Genomic DNA, 16,642 nt, shown 5'->3' on the forward strand with positions numbered 1-16,642 from the left:
ATGGCAATCACTTGTCATAGCTGAAGGAATAACAGTTCGCAAGGAAATCACAGAAGCAGTAAAAACACTAAACACCAGGCTTATAATTGTCAAGCTACTTTAGGCTCCTCATCCATCTGAAAAGTGCAAGCAATTTATTTTTTCGCAGACAATGGCATCCCTTAATGTATATAACTACATAATTAACAAAAACTATGGAGTTGGTTCATTGCATCAACCAACGATCTAATCTCACAAGCCCCACCCAGGTAGTGGACTGGTGGTAGTACAACAGCTAGAAGGCACATCACTCACCGGTTGAGAAGCTCGACCCGGTACTCCATCTCCTTCACCGCCATCCCGAACATCTACATCGCACAACCACCACCATCAATTAACCTCAACCACAAGCTCGAAATCGAAGAGGAAGGCATATACACACAAAAAAGAACATGCAAATTCCAGAAAAAGGTGACTTGTAGCTGCCAGCAGCAACTTGGGAATGAATGGTTGATATCCTAGAAGTTGTAAACTGGAAGCCAGAGAAGCTACTAGTCAGGTTAGTTTCAACAGGTTAGTTTCAAGTTTTGAAACTGAATGCATGGGGTCGAGTATGAGTATTCTGTGTAAATTAGTCATATGATGTACCTATAGTTACGCAATGATTTTGCTCATGTTAGATAGCATGTACTTCTATACGAGAGAAAGAAGGATTGGTAGCAAATCTGCTACATTTTATTGTGCAATGTCAGTCAGTTTGTGTAGCTAAACTGCTAACAATGAACCGACCAAGTGCATATATACTGCTCGTGAGCATGACCAATTTTTTAATCAGACTAAATTAAGACCGCAAGATAATTTTCTCACACTGCAAGGTTACACTGGGTACTTCTCCAGAATAATCCAATCATTTTATGACCAAACCAAATATGTTGCAGAATAAAAAATCTACAAGGTGAATAGTAGAAGCTGAGTTTTCAAAGAATGTATCACTTTCAGATACACAAGATTGCCCATCCTCAAGAAAACAATTATAATTTCGAGTCATGGCCTGAACAACCCCAGTAACTCATCCTCAAGAAAACAATTATAAAAGACTAATCTTAACCCACTAGTAGCAGTCGAACACTAGCAACTAGTGAGAACTGAAGAAACAGCACAATGAAATAGCTTACACTAATGGTGTCAGCGTAGTTCCATCTGACCTCCTTGGAGAGCTGGCCGAGGAGGCAGTACCTGTGCCCAGGCTGCAGCCTCAGAACCCAGCCTCAGAACCCTGCAAAACCACAAGCAACATCAACATCAAACACACATACAAGACACACGCCGAGATCTAGAAGGCAGTCCAACGATGACGTACTTGAGTGTGTCGGGGATGACCATGCGCTTGGTCCTGTCGTACGGTGGCAGTGCGCCCTCTTATGCCTTGAGCCTGGGCATCGTCCTCGAGGCCGCCAGTGGCCCCGGGCGCGGCATCCGGTGCAGACGACTAGCAGGCGAAGCTGAAGCTGCTGCATTGGGACAGTACGAACAGTGAGCCATATGCCTGGACCCCTGAACCTTGAAGAAAGCAGTACAAAATTGCACTTCGTATAGGACTGTCATGCAGACCAAAGTAAGCATGAACCGAGTAGATCCCACTAGCATTATGCTTTCTAAAAGATTGCTCGACTAGCATTTTTAAAATTGTCGTTTTGTAGAAACTGAATTGAGGGTAGTGAAAAGGTCCAGAATGTATGAAGATAAGAAAGAAGTTCTTCCCTAGACTGGTTAGTTTTAGAAGCTCTAGCGCAAAATCGACTCCAGGAAAGATCGACGATCCAATTCACAGATATAGAGAAAAGTAATACTTAAAAACGGGAAAATGTCTAAACAGCAAGCTAGCTGCATGTTATACAGCGTCAGCTTATTTCACTGCTCCATGGATGGAGCTTACAATACACTAACCACTTAGACGCACTAATGCAGATTAAAGGGATATGCATGTTTTGTGCCTGTTGGTTTAGGTAGATCTATTCTGGATACCAATGTTTATCTCCTTAGACCTTAGGCATTCCATCAAACTGGTATGTTACAACATACTGAATAATTTAAGGAATCACCTAGTAGTGGCAAGAATATACAATTGTACAAATACAGTGCAAGAAGACTAACTACACGACAGTAACTTCCTAGAGCAGGCAATGTAAAAAGATGTGAATCTCAAATCTATAGCGGCTGCAGTGGTTCAATATAGTTTATGAAATATAATTTAAAGGAGAGCAGACTACCTTTATATGATTTTGGTCTACCAATTGTTAGTACGATTGCATTAGTGCGTCAAGACGCTGAACAATTTATGTTGTCGTTCCAACAATTTATGCTACAAGCCAACAATATATAAGCCCGTGCCAGTGTTGCTGCTCCGCTGCTCTGCTCCTTGTGCTGCTGCCAGAGCTCCCCCGATGGCCTAGAAGAAAAATACTGTTAACTGAATATTGTTACACTGAGTATTGATCCTAGTGTTAACTGAATATTGATCCCTAGTGTTGACTGAATCTGCATCTAAACTGAATACTGATCCTAGAAATTGCACGCACATAATACTGGATTAATACATTTGTTCAGTATAGTGGAGTCCTTAAACAAGCAATGATATTTTATCAGTGTTGTACAAGCAACTCTAGTATAAATTTGAACAAGCAATGGTATTTGTCAATGCTGGAGATACAGTCAAAATTGTAATCACAAAGAATGATTGAACAAGCAATGGCCATTTCATCCCAAACCTCTCAGCTTCACACAACTAAATCAATGTCCCGGGAAGGAATCACCAGAAATTTTACCACATATAGTATAAGCACAACGAAGTAGCATACCGAACAGCAGAGCAGGTAGCGGGGGAGGAGAGGGGGGTTGAGGAGCGGCCGCTTGCCTTGGCGATGTAGTCCATCTCGGCAAATTTGAAGGCGATGCTGAGGCAGCCGAAGAGGACGGAGACGTTGGAGCAGGCACGTGAGAAGTCCCCCGCCGCCATCGCGGGCTGCTACTGCGGCTTGACGATGGTCGCGAGCTGCTTGAATGAAGCACCGATCTGCCGCAGCGGCTTGTCCGCCTCGTTGGACCCCATCGGCATCGGTGGTGCTTAGCGCCGCCGCGGTGGTGCCCACGGCGTCGAGTATCTCGCGGTTTCTCAGGGACTGGCTCGCCGCCTCCAACGCCGCCAGGGCCGACGCTACCATCATGTCGCCAGGGCCGCGGCCACGCGGTCGACGGGCGCCACACGGATGCGGTTGCGGATCTGGGCCCCGACGGTGCGGATCCCCTCCGCAAGGGCACCCTGCCGCCGGCCGCCATGGAGGGGTTGGCCATCGAGGAGGAAGGGGTCTCAGGCTAGGGTTTCGGCTGGAAGTGGGGAGTGTCGCTCGGCTCGGCATGGAGGAGGCCGGGATTGGGGGAGAAGCGGTTTGGTCGATCCAGAGATCCAGAGAGGAGGAGAGGAGGAGTCGTGGGTTGGGGGTGATCGATCCAAAGAGGAGGAGGAGGAGTCATGGAGTTGGAGGGTTGGAGGGGATCGATCCATATGGATCTCGCCGGACAGAGGGCGCCGGAGGTGGTGGCGGACAGAGGGCGCCGGAGGTGGCGGCGGCCAGGGAGTAGGGATGACAATGGGTACCCATTACCAGCGTACCCTGCGGGTAAAAACCCTATTAGGGCAAGGGTATGGGTCAAAAAAATACCCATGGGTACATAAATAGGAAAATTTTATACCCATCAGGTATAGTGGGTACGGGTAAGGTTTAGTATAACCATACCTATGTACCCATGTACCCACATATAATATGAGAAATTGGCCTTATATATTATTTATCCACATATTAAACATATTATATGTACATAAATCCCACAACCCTAAAAGGACCTCATCATGCATTCATGCTAGGCCACCGCACCACAATAGCTAGCCCACGAACGAGTATGCGCTGGTGTCATGATGTGTTGGTGTTTGTAAATTATTATTCTAAGTTGTTGTTTATGACTATGTAATGGTCAAATTGATGTGTTGCAAATCTGGGTAATTTTACCCGCGGGTACCCGTTTACCCTGATGGGTGACGGGTATGGGAAAAAATTGTACCCGTCAACGGGTATGGGTATGGGTGATGGGTAAGATTTGGGATGACGGGTAAGGGTATGGGGTGGCTCCACCCGTACCCAAACCCTGCGGGTGCCATCCCTACCAGGGAGAAGTGGGGCGCTAGGGTTCTAGAGAGAGAGAGGAGGGCATGAGGGGTTGGGTGCGGTTGGGTGCGTGGGAGGAGTGCGGGTTGTGTGTTGGGCGACGTGGGTGAGACAGGCGGGCCATTGGATCCAGGAGCATATGACGGTGATTAGGCACGATCCGCGTGAGATGCTGCTGGACCAATCAGAACGCAGTATACCAGTACTACATTTTTTGACCATCTAAATTGGTCGTAATCGACTAAAAGTAAGGTGCTAAATCATATTGGCTATTTTATGATCTGAAAAATAAAAATAAAAATAAAATACCTTCTCATGTTTCATCAAATTTGACCTTAGTCTTCAGGACTAATGACAAAACGAAATAAGACAAATATCTTTTAAAAGAGTTAGGAGAAATTAGTTTTTTTAAATCATTTTCCATTTTTAAAGTGTCCAAAATGAGTTTTTTTGTGAAGGACATACTATATATTTGTTGTAAAATTGTACCAAATCAAATTTCTAAAATAATAGGCCATATATAATTCACAACTGACCAAATGGTTGAGTGTCCAAAGCTTTTATCCACCTCTCGTGAAAAATAAAAATATTCGCCGATTCAGCTGGAAGCGGGTCAAATTTGAACTGTAGTTGCCTTGTAGTTTGCTCTTTATTTTTTGCAAAAAATCATTTCTAGGTACATAAGTATCTATTTAATCAGAGAAACACCAAAAAATTCCAAGCTTCAACCACTAGCTAGGAACGGTCATTCCCGCAGTTTTGACTGCATTTTGAAACGGACATAAACAATTCAAAAAAAATCAAAACATTGGGAGACCTTCGCATTGTGTCATTATATGTGGCCAAGTTCCTAGGAAAAATAATAAACTTATAATACGGCAATTATTTTAAAAAAGTTTTCTCAGAAACGAGCTATCATGTGTGGAGATCAATGGCTTTCAAGCCAAATGATAAATCTTATGGCCACATTCATGGCATAGTTTGTTCAAATGATCTCATATTGTGCACAAGGGTGAATATTGGAATGGCAAACAATATTTCCTAAGGAAGTTTTTATTTTCTTCGGATGAAAAAAACATTTTCCATTTTTCGAGTGCCCAAAAGGAGGTTATTTTGTGAAGAACCTACCAAATAATTGTTGCAAAATTGGACCAAATCATTTTTCTAAAATACTAGGCCATATTTAATGCACAATTGACCAAATGGTTGGGTGTAAAAAGTTTTGATCCACCTCTCGTGAAAAAGACAAATACCCGCTGATTCAGTTGGAAGCAGGTCAAATTTGAACTGTAGCTGCCTTGTAGTTTGCTCTTTATTTTTTCCAAAAATCATTTCTAGGTACATAAGTATCTATGTAATCAGAGAAACACCAAAAAAATTCCAGGATTCAACCACTAGCTAGGAACGGTCATTCCCGCCGTTTTGACAGCATTTTGAAACGGACATAAAAAATTCAAAAAAAATCAAAAAACTGGGAGACCTTCGCATTGTGTCATTATATGTGGCCAAGTTCCCAGGAAATAAAATAAACTTGTAATACGAACGAGCTATCACGTGTGGAGATCAATGGCTTTCAAGCCAAATGATAAATCTTATGGCCACATTCATGGCATAGTTTGTTCAAATGATCTCATATTGTGCACAAGGGTGCATATTGGAATGGCAAACAATATTGCCTAAGGAAGTTTTCATTTTCTTTGGACGAAAAAATCATTTTCCATTTTTCGAGTGCCCAAAAGGAGGTTTTTTTGTGAAGGACCTCCCAAATTATTGTTGCAAAATTGGACCAAATCATTTTTATAAAATACTATTTAATGCACAATTGACAAAATGGTTGGGTGTAAAAAGTTTTTATCCACCTTTGGTGAAAAAGATAAATTGTCGCCGATTCAGCTGGAAGCGGGTCAAATTTGAACTGCAGCTGCCTCATAGTTTGCTCTTTATTTTTTCCAAAAATCATTTCTAGGTACATAAGTATCTATTTAATCAGAGAAACATCAAAAGCTTTCCAAGATTCAACCACTAGCTAGGAACGGTCATGCCCGCCGTTTTGACCGCATTTTGAAACGGGCATAAAAATTTAAGAAAAAATCAAAAAATAGAAAACCTTTGCATTGTGTCATTATATGTGACCAAGTTTCCAGGAAAAATAATAAACTTGTAATACGGAAATTATTTTAAAAAATTGTTCTCAGAAACAAGCTATCACGTGTGGAGATCAATGGCTTTCAAGCCAAATGATAAATCTTATGGCCACATTCATGGCATAGTTGGTTCAAATGATATCATATTGTTCCCAAGGGTGCATATTGGAATGGCAAACAATATTGCCTAAGGAAGTTTTCATTTTCTTTGGACGAAAAAATCATTTTCCATTTTTCGAGTGCCCAAAAGGAGGTTTTTTTGTGAAGGACCTCCCAAATTATTGTTGCAAAATTGGACCAAATCATTTTTATAAAATACTATTTAATGCACAATTGACAAAATGGTTGGGTGTAAAAAGTTTTTATCCACCTTTGGTGAAAAAGATAAATTGTCGCCGATTCAGCTGGAAGCGGGTCAAATTTGAACTGCAGCTGCCTCATAGTTTGCTCTTTATTTTTTCCAAAAATCATTTCTAGGTACATAAGTATCTATTTAATCAGAGAAACATCAAAAGCTTTCCAAGATTCAACCACTAGCTAGGAACGGTCATGCCCGCCGTTTTGACCGCATTTTGAAACGGGCATAAAAATTTAAGAAAAAATCAAAAAATAGAAAACCTTTGCATTGTGTCATTATATGTGACCAAGTTTCCAGGAAAAATAATAAACTTGTAATACGGAAATTATTTTAAAAAATTGTTCTCAGAAACAAGCTATCACGTGTGGAGATCAATGGCTTTCAAGCCAAATGATAAATCTTATGGCCACATTCATGGCATAGTTGGTTCAAATGATATCATATTGTTCCCAAGGGTGCATATTGGAATGGCAAACAATATTGCCTAAGGAAGTTTTCATTTTCTTTGGACGAAAAAATTATTTTCCATTTTTCGAGTGCCCAAAAGGAGGTTTTTTTGTGAATGACCTACCAAATAATTGTTGCAAAATTGGACCAAATCATTTTTCGAAAATACCAGGCCATATTTAATACACAATTGACTAAATGGTTGGGTGTAAAAGGTTTTGATCCACCTCTCATGAAAAAGACAAATATCCGCTGATTCAGTTGGAAGCGGGTCAAATTTGCACTGTAGATGCCTTGTAGTTTGCTCTTTATTTTATCCAAAAATAATTTCTAGGTACATAAGTATCTATTTAATCAGAGAAACACCCAAAAAATCCAAGATTCAACCACTACCTAGGAATGGTCATTCCCGCCATTTTGACCGCATTTTGAAACGGACATAAAAAATCAAAAAATTGGGAGACCTTCGCATTGTGTCATTATATGTGGCCAAGTTCCCAGAAAAAATAATAAACTTGTAATACGACAATTATTTTAAAAAAGTGTTCTCAGAACGCTATCACGTGTGGAGATCAATGGCTTCCAAGCCAAATGATAAATCTTATGGCCACATTCATGGCATAGTTTGTTCAAATGATCTCATATTGTGCACAAGGGTGCATATTGGAATGTCAAACAATATTGCCTAAGGAAATTTTCATTTTCTTTGGACAAAAAATTCATTTTCCATTTTTCGAGTGCCCAAAAGGAGGTTTTTTTGTCAAGGACCTCCCAAATTATTGTTGCTAAATTGTACCAAATCATTTTTATAAAATACTAGGACATATTAATGCACAATTGACAAAATGGTTGGGTGTAAAAAGTTTTTATCCACCTCTGGTGAAAAAGACAAATTTTCGCCGATTCAGGTGGAAGCCGGTCAAATTTGAACTGCAGCTGCCTCATAGTTTGCTCTTTATTTTTTTCCAAAAATCATTTCTAGGTACATAAGTATCTATTTAATCAGAGAAACATCAAAAGTTTTCCAAGATTCAACCACTAGCTAGGAACGGTCATGCCCGTCGTTTTGACCGCATTTTGAAACGGGCATACAAAATTCAAAAAAAATCAAAAAATTGGAAAACCTTCACATTGTGTCATTATATGTGACCAAGTTTCCAGGAAAAATAATAAACTTGTAATACGGAAATTATTTTAAAACATTGTTCTCAGAAACGAGCTATCACATGTGGATATCAATGGCTTTCAAGCAAATGATCAATCTTATGGCCACATTCATGGCATAGTTTGTTCAAATGATATCATATTGTGCACAAGGGTGCATATTGGAATGGAAAACAATATTGCCTAAGGAAGTTTTCATTTTCTTTGGACGAAAAAAAATATTTTCCATTTTTCGAGTGCCCAAAAGGAGGGTTTTTTTTGTGAAGGACCTACCAAATAATTGTTGCAAAATTGGACCAAATCATTTTTCAAGAATACTAGGACATATTTAATGCACAATTGACTAAATGGTTGGGTGTAAAAGGTTTTGATCCACCTCTCATGAAAAAGACAAATATCCGCCGATTCAGTTGGAAGCGGGTCAAATTTGAACAGTAGATGCCTTGTAGTTTGCTCTTTATTTTTTCCAAAAATCATTTCTAGGTACATAAGTATCTATTTAATCAGAGAAACACAAAAAAATTCCAAGATTCAACCACTAGCTAGGAACGGCCATTCCCGTTGTTTTGACCGCATTTTGAAACGGACATAAAAAATTCAAAAAAATCAAAAAATTGGGAGACCTTCGCATTGTGTCATTATATGTGGCCAAGTTCCCAGGAAAAATAATAAACTTGTAATACAACAATTATTTTTAAAAAGTATTCTCAGAAACGAGCTATCACGTGTGGAGATCAATGGCTTTCAAGCCAAATGATAAATCTTATGGCCACATTCATGGCATAGTTTGTTCAAATGATATCATATTGTGCACAAGGGTTCATATTAGAATGTCAAACAATATTGCCTAAGGAAGTTTTCATTTTCTTTGGACGAAAAAATCATTTTCCATTTTTCGAGTGCCCAAAAGGAGGTTTTTTGTGAAGGACCTCCCAAATTATTGTTGCAAAATTGGACCAAATCATTTTTATAAAATAGTAGAACATATTTAATGCACAATTGACAAAATGGATGGGTGTAAAAAGTTTTTATCCACCTCTGGTGAAAAAGATAAATTGTCGCCGATTCAGTTGGAAGCGGGTCAAATTTGAACTGCAGCTGCCTCATAGTTTGCTCTTTATTTTTTTCCAAAAATCATTTCTAGGTACATAAGTATCTATTTAATCAGAGAAACATCAAAAGTTTTCCAAGATTCAACCACTAGCTAGGAACGGTCATGCCCGCAGTTTTGACCGCATTTTGAAACGGGCATAAAAAATTTAAGAAAAAATCAAAAAAAATAGAAAACCTTTGCGTTGTGTCATTATATGTGACCAAGTTTCCAGGAAAAATAATAAACTTGTAATACGGAAATTGTTTTAAAAAATTGTTCTTAGAAACGAGCTATCACGTGTGGAGATCAATGGCTTTCAAGCCAAATGATAAATCTTATGGCCACATTCATGGCATAGTTGGTTCAAATGATATCATATTGTTCCCAAGGGTGCATATTGGAGTGGCAAACAATATTGCCTAAGGAAGTTTTCATTTTCTTTGGACGAAAAAATTATTTTCCATTTTTCGAGTGCCCAAAAGGAGGTTTTTTTGTGAATGACCTACCAAATAATTGTTGCAAAATTGGACCAAATCATTTTTCGAAAATACCAGGCCATATTTAATACACAATTGACTAAATGGTTGGGTGTAAAAGGTTTTGATCCACCTCTCATGAAAAAGACAAATATCCGCTGATTCAGTTGGAAGCGGGTCAAATTTGAACTGTAGATGCCTTGTAGTTTGCTCTTTATTTTATCCAAAAATAATTTCTAGGTACATAAGTATCTATTTAATCAGAGAAACACCCAAAAAATCCAAGATTCAACCACTACCTAGGAATGGTCATTCCCGCCGTTTTGACCGCATTTTGATACGGACATAAAAAATCAAAAAATTGGGAGACCTTCGAATTGTGTCATTATATGTGGCCAAGTTCCCAGAAAAAATAATAAACTTGTAATACGACAATTATTTTAAAAAAGTGTTCTCAGAACGCTATCACGTGTGGAGATCAATGGCTTCCAAGCCAAATGATAAATCTTTTGGCCACATTCATGGCATAGTTTGTTCAAATGATCTCATATTGTGCACAAGGGTGCATATTGGAATGTCAAACAATACTGCCTAAGGAAATTTTCATTTTCTTTGGACGAAAAATTCATTTTCCATTTTTCGAGTGCCCAAAAGGAGGTTTTTTTGTGAAGGACCTCCCAAATTATTGTTGCTAAATTGTACCAAATCATTTTTATAAAATACTAGGACATATTAATGCACAATTGACAAAATGGTTGGGTGTAAAAAGTTTTTATCCACCTCTGGTGAAAAAGACAAATTTTCGCTGATTCAGGTGGAAGCCGGTCAAATTTGAACTGCAGCTGCCTCATAGTTTGCTCTTTATTTTTTCCAAAAATCATTTCTAGGTACATAAGTATCTATTTAATCAGAGAAACATCAAAAGTTTTCCAAGATTCAACCACTAGCTAGGAACGGTCATGCCCGTCGTTTTGACCGCATTTTGAAACGGGCATACAAAATTCAAAAAAATCAAAAAATTGGAAAACCTTCGCATTGTGTCATTATATGTGACCAAGTTTCCAGGAAAAATAATAAACTTGTAATACGGAAATTATTTTAAAACATTGTTCTCAGAAACGAGCTATCACGTGTGGATATCAATGGCTTTCAAGCAAATGATCAATCTTATGGCCACATTCATGGCATAGTTTGTTCAAATGATATCATATTGTGCACAAGGGTGCATATTGGAATGGAAAACAATATTGCCTAAGGAAGTTTTCGTTTTCTTTGGACGAAAAAAATTATTTTCCATTTTTCAAGTGCCCAAAAGGAGGGTTTTTTTGTCAAGGACCTACCAAATAATTGTTGCAAAATTGGACCAAATCATTTTTCAAAAATACTAGGACATATTTAATGCACAATTTACTAAATGGTTGGGTGTAAAAGGTTTTGATCCACCTCTCATGAAAAAGACAAATATCCGCCGATTCAGTTGGAAGTGAGTCAAATTTGAACTGTAGATGCCTTGTAGTTTGCTCTTTATTTTTTCCAAAAATCATTTCTAGGTACATAAGTATCTATTTAATCAGAGAAACACCAAAAAAATTCCAAGATTCAACCACTAGCTAGGAACGGTCATTCCCGCCGTTTTGACCGCATTTTGAAACGGACATAAAAAATTCAAAAAAAATCAAAAAATTGGGAGACCTTCGCATTGTTTCATTATATGTGGCCAAGTTCCTAGGAAAAATAATAAACTTGTAATACGACAATTATTTTTAAAAAGTGTTCTCAGAAACGAGCTATCACGTGTGGAGATCAATGGCTTTCAAGCCAAATGATAAATCTTATGGCCACATTCATGGCATAGTTTGTTCAAATGATATCATATTGTGCACAAGGGTTCATATTAGAATGTCAAACAATATTACCTAAGGAAGTTTTCATTTTCTTTGGACGAAAAAATCATTTTCCATTTTTCGAGTGCCCAAAAGGAGGTTTTTTGTGAAGGACCTCCCAAATTATTGTTGCAAAATTGGACCAAATCATTTTTATAAAATACTATGACATATTTAATGCAGAATTGACAAAATGGTTGGGTGTAAAAAAAAATTATCCACCTCTGGTGAAAAAGACAAATTTTCGCCGATTCAGCTGGAAGCGGGTCAAATTTGAACTGCAGCTGCCTCATAGTTTGCTCTTTATTTTTTCCAAAAATCATTTCTAGGTACATAAGTATCTATTTAATCATAGTAACATCAAAAGTTTTCCAAGATTCAACCACTAGCTAGGAACGGGCATGCCCGCCGTTTTGACCGCATTTTGAAATGGGCATAAAAAATTCAAAAAAAATCAAAAAATTGGAAAACCTTCGCATTGTGTCATTATATGTGTCGAAGTTTCCAGGAAAAATAATAAACTTGTAATACGGAAATTATTTTAAAAAAGTGTTCTCAGAAATGAGCTATCATGCGTGAAGATTCATGGCTTTCAAGCTAAATGATCAATCTTATGGCCACATTGATGGCATAGTTTGTTCAAATGATCTCATATTGTGCACAAGGGTGCATCTTGGAATGGCAAACAATGTTGCCTAAGGAAGTTTTCATTTTCTTTGCATGGAAAATTCATTTTCCATTTTCCGAGTGACTGAAATGAGTTTTTTTATGAAGGACCTACCATATATTTGTTGCAAAATTGGACCAAATCAATTTTATAAAATACTAGGACATATTTAATGCACAATTGACAAAATGGTTGGGTGTCAAAAGTTTTGATCCACCTCTGGTGAAAAAGACAAATTCCCGCCGATTCAGGTGGAAGCGGGTCAAATTTGAACTGTAGCTGCCTCATAGTTTGCTATTTATTTTTTCCAAAAATCATTTCTAGTTACATAAGTAACTATTTAATCATAAATACATGGTTTGGTGGCGATATGTCGAGGTTTGGACGGTGGCCGAGGGAACCAACTCTAGAGCGCGTAAACTCGCATGCCCGCCGCGTGGTCACCGCGTGACCGTGGCGTTGTCGTGTGTTCTGGGCTGCCTAGGCATGTCTAGTGGGTTGCGCACTCCCCAGGTAGGTGCTAGGAAGAAAATCACAACATAAGATTCTCACGAGGAGACCGATCGATGCTCAAACATGAATAATCAGCCAAGTGTTTGATTAGCGGTATGAGAAATGCACATGGCTAATGGGTGTGAGTTTTGGCTGAGGATGATCAATTACTAAGAAGACCGTCTTCACAAAATTTCAGCTCAAAAGGAGGAGCCTAGGTGGTACTTGCTTTGCAAAGTACCACACTGGACATAAATACGAATGTTGAAGCCGGGCTCAAAATAGTGAATGGATTGAGCTGGCATTTGGTGGAGGATGGTTATTTGGGTAGAGGAAAGCACTGTAGAAAATGGATACCATTTGGACATGCCAAAGTGGTACTTCCTTCACAAAGTGTTTTTCTGAACAAAATAGGAAAATGAATATTTTTGAATTATTTTTGAACTACGCAAGGAAGGTTTTTTACATATTTGACGAAGATATGGCCCAATGAATTTATGAGATTTTTTTGAGAATTTTGGGAATGAGAGAAATATAGGTTGCTTCACAACCTAGGGCAAAAACTGCCACATGGACATGACACATAGGCAAAACTGATGAGGTGGCGCCTAGTCATAGCAACCCACCACAATTTACAAGGTTATGACCATCTATATTGGTCATGATCAGCTAGAAATAAGGCAGCGGACCAGTGCTATCTGCTTTATGACCATTTCGTGTAAGGAAATTACGACCTTTCTGACCAGAATGGTCGTTATAGTTTAGGGTTTGGAGCCCCCCGAACAGCTTTTGACCAATTGGTCTGAAATGGTCATAGATCTATGACCAATTCTTCCAGGGTCACTGACAAAAGGTCACTAGTTGACATATTTCTTGTAGTGATGGCAGTTCCTTACCTCCCCTCGTAGTTGAGGGGAAAATATTGGTTCTTTCGTCTTTCAAGTTCCTCATAGTGATCAACAGATATAAATCTCAAGTGACTCAAAGAATAGATCTATGCTCCCCGGCAACGGCGCCAGAAATTTGTCTTGATAACCCACAAGTGTAGGGGATCGCAACAGCTTTCGAGGGTAGAATATTCAACCCTAATTTATTGATTCGACACAAGGGGAGCCAAAGAATATTCTTAATTATTAGTAGTTGAGTTGTCAATTCAACCACACCTGGATAACTTAGTATCTGTAGCAAAGTATTTAGTAGCAAAGTAGTATGATAGTAATGGTAACAGTGGCAAAAGTAAAGATAGCAGTTTTGTATTAGATGTAACAATAGCAACGGAAAAGTAAATAAACGAAGCACAAGATGTGAAAAGTTCGTAGGCATTGGATCAGTGATGGATAATTATGTCGGATGTGATTCCTCATGTAATAGCTATAACATAGGGTGACACAGAACTAGCTCCAGTTCATCAATGTAATGTAGGCATGTATTCCGAATATAGTCATACGTGCTTATGGAAAAGAACTTGCATGACATCTTTTGTCCTACCCTCCCGTGGCAGCGGGGTCCTAGTGGAAACTAAGGGATATTAAGGCCTCCTTTTAATAGAGAACCGGATCAAAGCATTAGCACATAGTGAATACATGAACTCCTCAAACTATGGTCATCACCGAGAAGTATCTCGATTATTGTCACTTCGGGGTTGTGAGATCATAACACATAATAAGTGACCATAGACTTGCAAGATAGGATCAAGAACTCACATATATTCATGAAAACTTAATAGGTTCAGATCTGAAATCATGGCACTCGGGCCCTAGTGACAAGCATTAAGCATAGCAAAGCCATAGCAACATCAATCTCAGAACATAGTGGATACTAGGGATCAAACTCTAACAAAACTAACTTGATTACATGGTAAATCTCATCCAACCCATCACCGTCCAGCAAGCCTACGATAGAATTACTCACGCACGATGGTGAGCATCATGAAATTGGTGATGGAGGATGGTTGATGATGACGACAGCAACGAATCCCCCTCTTTGGAGTCCCGAACGGACTCCAGATCAGCCCTCCCGAGAGAGATTGGGGCTTGGCGGCGGCTCCGTATCGTAAAACGCGATGAAACTTTCTCTCTGATTTTTTTCTCCGCGAAACGGAATATATGGAGTTGGAGTTGAGGTCAGCGGAGCATTAGGGGGCCCACGAGACAGGGGGGCGCACCCCCACCCTCGTGGACAGGGTGTGGGCCCCCTGGCCTTGATTATTTCGCCAGTATTTTTTATATTTTCCAAAAGTTATCTCCGTGGATTTTCAGGCCATTCCGAGAACTTTTGTTTTCTGCACAATAAACAACACCATGGCAGTTCTGCTGAAAACATCATCAATCCGAGTTAGTTTCATTCAAATCATGCAAGTTAGAGTCCAAAACAAGGGCAAAAGTGTTTGGAAAGTAGATACGTTGGAGACGTATCAGGTGCCCCCCTCCATAGTTACACACCTCGGGCATATCGTCGTAGTGCTTAGGCGAAGCCCTGCGCCGGTAACTTCATCACCACCGTCGCCACGCTGTCGTGCTGACAAAACTCTCCCTCGGCCTCAACTGGATCAAGAGTACGAGGGACGCCATCAAGCTGAACGTGTGCTGAACACGGAGGTGTCGTACGTTCAGTACTTGGATCGGTTGGATCGCAAAGATGTTCGACTACATCAACCATGTTAACTAACGCTTCCGCTTTCGATCTATGAGGGTATGTGGACATACTCTCCCCTATCGTTGCTATGCATCACCTAGATAGATCTTGCGTGATCGTATGATTTTTTTTTTGAAATTACTGCATTCCCCAACATGTATTGAGCAAACAAAATAAATAATTATTTATATTTTGTTGATTATGTTTTTCCTGTGGATTCTATCGGCAGTCACACCAATTGATAGAAGAGTCTTGACATCAATCACTGTGCATTGTGTCAACGCCATAGATGTATCTTCTTGACCTATATCAAGAGATAACTTCTACTAATATGGTCATGGCTTTCTCGCCTCCCGCAAGATCGGATCGTGCGAGAGGTTGCATACCCACCAAACCCAACATAATGGGCCGCTCCACCTCACTTCCTTAGTCTGGTTATGTCGGTGTTACCATGCCCTCCTTCTTGGGGTCAACTGTGGTTGCGGTGGAACCCGTGTCAAACCCCTTATGCTAGCCCCTTATGGGGATGATGGTGGCAGAGGAGGAGGAGCCTTCCTCCTAGGTCACGGACTGACATTCATGGTGGCCACAAGCAGAAGCCCTCTCCTTGGGCGGTGCTAGCCTACGTATCGCCAATCATACCCTAGCCCTCGACTGATGGGGAGCCTTGCCACGCCCATTTGCCAAATAGCCATTGGTGGAGAATTACATCGGCTCCTACACGGGAGAGAGGGGAAATGGAGAAGGGGCAGTGCAACAGCTTGGTTTCCGAGGGTGTATATTCAGTAGGGATTACTCATCTAGGAGATGGCTTCTCAATGAAACCCGCCTCAGGTGGATAGATATTTTTAACGCATCCATTACTCATGTTTGTACCAGCGTGTTATGAATTAAACACTCAAGCTAGACGGTTTTCGATCCCATTGGTTTATCTAGATTTTGCCGATACTATGGACACTTGCAATGTTTCTTTCTTTCTTTTTTGTGAAAAATGGACAACTGCAGTTTGGACGAGAAAATGTACATACGTGACATGTGAAATCAAAACAAGGATGAAAACTTGTATAACTTGCATAAAAAATTAT

This window comes from Triticum dicoccoides, chromosome 4A, assembly GCF_002162155.2.
Source record: "Triticum dicoccoides isolate Atlit2015 ecotype Zavitan chromosome 4A, WEW_v2.0, whole genome shotgun sequence".
In the NCBI taxonomy this organism is placed as follows: domain Eukaryota; kingdom Viridiplantae; phylum Streptophyta; class Magnoliopsida; order Poales; family Poaceae; genus Triticum; species Triticum dicoccoides.